The sequence below is a fragment of the Cannabis sativa genome, chromosome 1, assembly GCF_029168945.1.
Source record: "Cannabis sativa cultivar Pink pepper isolate KNU-18-1 chromosome 1, ASM2916894v1, whole genome shotgun sequence".
Lineage (NCBI taxonomy): Eukaryota > Viridiplantae > Streptophyta > Magnoliopsida > Rosales > Cannabaceae > Cannabis > Cannabis sativa.
In genome coordinates, this window is record NC_083601.1 from 33,232,349 (window position 1) to 33,237,035 (window position 4,687).

At 28.6% G+C, this 4,687-nt stretch overlaps 1 long non-coding RNA gene across 1 annotated transcript; it reads left to right on the plus strand.

The window, feature by feature from the left end:
- Nucleotides 1-1,243: 1,243 nt before the first annotated feature.
- On the plus strand, nucleotides 1,244-2,167 carry LOC133033489 (uncharacterized). The gene is made up of 2 exons (XR_009685621.1): nucleotides 1,244-1,667; nucleotides 1,869-2,167. It is a non-coding gene; the product is annotated as an uncharacterized LOC133033489 (long non-coding RNA).
- Nucleotides 2,168-4,687: the final 2,520 nt, after the last annotated feature.

The following is a 4,687-nucleotide window of genomic DNA, read 5'->3' on the forward strand; positions in this document are numbered from 1 at the left end:
GGATGGGAAATCCCTCCCCTTTGAAATTCTGCCTGCCACCATTACAAATTCGAGTGGACTTGGCTAAACTATCCACGTAAGTAAGGCAATCTCTTTTAGCAAAAACAACATGACAGCAAGAAAAAGTTGATAACAACTGTAAGATAAAAGAAAAGGTTGCAGTCAGCTTCCAATTAGGAGATCTTTTCACGCGAATGGCCTCCACCAACACTACTACAAAATTGACTTTTCCCAACGGTTAATAAGGGGGTCAATTATGAAAATCGTTGGAAAAGATAAGCAGAGATTTTTCCCAACGATTTAGAACTGAAGCAAAGAAACAGTTGGGAAAAACTAATGCCAACGGTGGAAAACTGTGGGCAATACTAAATGAAAGAAAACAATGAATGCCAACAATTTATAACTGTTGGGAATACTAAGTATACCCAACGGTTTACAACTGTTAGGAATACTAAGTATACCCAACAGTTTACAACTATTGGGAATACTAAGTATACCCAACGGTTTATAACTGTAGTGAATACTTAGTATTCCTAACAGTGATAAACTGTTGGGAAATGTTTTTTTTAGTATGTTATTTTAAATCAAATTTTATTTTATTTTAAAAAAGTAAATAATAAAATAATTAATAAAGGGTAAATTTAAATAGGATAATAATAAAATAATTAATTGGGGGTAAAATTAAATAGTGTAAATAATAAAATAAGAGGATTTCTATTTATACTCCATAAAATATAAGTACACCCCATTATTTAAAAAAAATAAACTTAAAATAATTTTTAAAAATTACTCTTAATATTTTTAATTCTTTCTCACATTATTTTATATTAATTTTAATACTTATTTTAATTTTATTTTTATATACATTTTTTTTAAATCATGTATAATTTTTTTTTAAGAAAATTTCATATAACTTTTTATTTTAATTTTTTTGTAATGTTTAAAATATTATTTATTTTTATTTTATAGGTATATTTTTTAAGAATATAATTTATTGGAAGAAAAAATTAAAAAAAAATCGTATAATTAAAGATGTATATTTTGTATAAAATAAAAATTATAAAAATGTTTATTAAAATGAAATATTTTTTTACTTTTTAAGGGTGTAAATAAAATTTTCCTAAAATAATTAATTAAGGGTAAAATTAAATAATTAATAAAATAATCAGATTTAACTTAAATATTTATTTTTTCAAAAAAATACTTAATTATTTTAGTAAATAAATTTGACCTAGGGTATAAAATGGAAAATATGAAAACCCTAATCCAAACCCTATTTCCCTTCATCTTTTTCCTTCCGCCTCTTCATCCTCTGGCTTTTTTTTTTTTTTTGAGCAACTGATGTGCTTGGACGGAAGTCTGGTCACCCCAGGTCTTCTCCACCCTCCGAAACCCCTTAACCCAACCTCTTTCCCTTTTCCTCCCACTCGATCCGACCTCTCTCTCTCTTTATTCACTGTCTCACACGGACGGCTAGGCCACGATGGCCATCCTCCAGTCCACGGTAGTCGAAACGAACCACACCACGGTGCTCGCAACCACGGCAAAACCCAAATCCCAAAGATTTTTTATTTTTCTCTCTCGCCGGAGCCATTTTTGGGTTTTTCTCTCGCCGGAGCCAACCTCACTCCTATATCTCTCCCGCCCGCCATGGCCACTCCCTCGCTGTAAGTAAATTTTCTACTTCTCTTTTTCTCTTTTTTATTTACTCTGAATGAGTGGATCTATACATATACATATAATCAAATGTGTAGGACCTAATTCTATACATATGCATATACAAATAATTCCAAACAAACTTAGGCAGAAAATAGAGGCATTTGCTGGCATGAATTAAGAATTGAATGTCCCTTTGTTTTTTTGTACAGGGCATGGGCGTCTTCTCTGGGTTCACTCGGCTATGCAAGGGTGTTACCGTCGAAAATTATACTCACTAGGCTATGCAAGGGTATAAGTTTGAGTGTAATTATTTTTTAGAGGCATGGTGCTACAGCTTTGAATCTTGAGACTCATAGAATTTGTGAATATAAGTTTGAATAAAATTGTTTGGGTATAAATTTATTTACTATTTAATGTAATTGTTTCTGATATGAAAAATTTGTAGATCTTGAAAAAATGTTGTATAAAGGATAATTGAATTTATGTTTTATAAATTTTATTTTATTAATTTTTATTTATATTATTATTTTGCTGAAATTAATTTATATTATTATTGTAATTAAATAATAATTCATATATAATAAATTAGTTTAAATGTATTTTTCTTTAATTTATATAATATTTTTGCCAACAGTTATAAATACTCATTTAAAAAGACTTTTTTTAACAGTTGTTAACTGTCATTTAAAATAACTTTTCCCAACAGTTATAAACAGTCTTTTAAAGTTCTGTATTTTTATGACACCCACATAGCCAACGGTTTTCGGAACCGATGGGAAATAGCATAAATGACAGTTATAAACCGTTGGGAAAAGCTACTTTTGTAGTAGTGCAAGGCTGTAGAATCTGAAATAATCGACAAATTATCCCACTGATTCTCAAACACCCAATTTAAATACCAAGCAATACCGCCTGCATTTGAATCAGTTGAACATCTTTATTTTGATCGCTCTTTCTTAAAGAATTGTCTAAACCTAGTAAAAAGCTGGTTGAAATGGAACGTGAGTTCAACCTCATTGTCCCGAATAGTCAAGTGGATAGGTAAGGGAAAGGTAAGCAAATTCAAGAAGAAGGTTTTAGCTGCTGCAATTGTCGCCCTGGTTTACTTCATTTGGCGAACTAGAAACATCAAGTTTTGGGAGAGCAAAATGGAGAATAGCAATACAGTTGTTTCTCAAGTTAAAAATGTAACTAAAAGTAGAATTACTTGTATATGGCCAAAAAAGTCTCTAGCTAGTAGTAATAAAAATTAGTTTGATACATTGTAAATTGTATAAATATTTATGTCCTCTTTATTATTAGAAGATGCTAGTAGATGGTACAAATAAATAGTGATGAGAATAATAATGATATATACTATCCGAATGATTAAAAAAACCACATGAGCATTTAATCTATATATGTACGCTTAAGAAAATTTACATCAATTGAAAAAATTGTTTTTTTTTAAAAAAAAAAAAGATGGTTTAGTGTCCCATATAAGGCATCTGCAATGTATATATAATATCTTTTTTTGTTGAAAGGAATAATACATATGATTAGAAGAATGTACACAATAATTATATGTACATGCATGTGTGTTTCCTTTTTGATTTATATTATTATTATTATTTTTGGATGGTGGGTGCAAATAATTATTAGATAAAACATTCACGCACAAAATGCTTGTGGAACAATCTAGGGATGATTGTGCTAGCTGCAGTAGCAGTGTAGCACAACCTGTTCAGACACAAAATCATCATACAATCTCTAGCTACTTCTTTTCTCGGATTTAATTATGTTCAAATATTTCAAAGATTTACTTCTTCCAAGATTTGAATCATTGTTTGCGTTTATCCCAATTTGAATAAAAGTATATTCATATGTATCCAAATATATATGGAATAAATATGCTACTAATTATCTCCAACTTGCAGACTATTAATCTATAGAAATTAGAAGATATATTTTCATTTTTACCTTAAAATTACACCGTTGTAATGTAATTACGTCTAATTACCTTTAACTACACCCAATTCCAATTTTTTTTGGCTTTTCAAATGCGACCTATAAATAAGTAAGTATATATAGAGTTTCAAAATTTTGTATTTTATGAAACCATAGAAGAAATAAGAATTGACTGAAGAATACAGCTTGTTCATAAAGAATTAATTTAGATTTATGAATCGAATGGTAATGAAAACATATGGGACAACTGGACAAGCAAGATGTATAAGATGTAGAGTTGTTGGTGGCTTTCAGGCGAAGGCAAAATGAATTGAGTTATATACCACTTGATATATATAATATATGTAGTGTGTGTAACCCATATTACATGTGGGTTTGGTATACGTACAGGTGTGAAGATTACGAAAATAGTTTAGAATATAAAAAGCTTATTTAAATCCATATGCTAATTACTCTTTTATTAATCAATTAACTAAATTTATCTCTAATTTTACATTTATTTGAAACATACCTCTTTTTATATGTATTGTACCTAAAATACCCTGACATAAGAGAGTCATATGGAGAGTATTTTGAAGTGACAGGGGCGAAATTGATATAATGTTTAAAAAAAGAAGTAAAAATGATAAACTTTAAAAAAAAGGTAAAAATAAAAAAGGATAATATAAAACATTTGTAATGATATATAATATGGCATAATAAGTAATAAACTAGTTACTTTGGTTTGGTGACGAGGATATTGAAAGTTGGGTGAAATCATTAACGTTTCTCACCATTATTCATGATACCTTCAAATTAATGAAAAATTATAAGGAAAGAAGTTTAGTAGAGAGGACACACTTTGTTCGAACCAGATCATCAATAATAGAAAATAAAAATAGCTTCCCGCTGGCTCCATCAATCGATCATATAAATAGTAAAATAATTTTAAAATATATATGTATGTACGCGAGAATTTTAATAATTTAATAAATGCTATATTTAGTGTGATTTTATTAAAAAAATAAATAAATAATCAATTTAACTGTCATTGTAAGAGATACTTTAATTTGTTTTTGGATTGTAACTTTTATAAGACTCT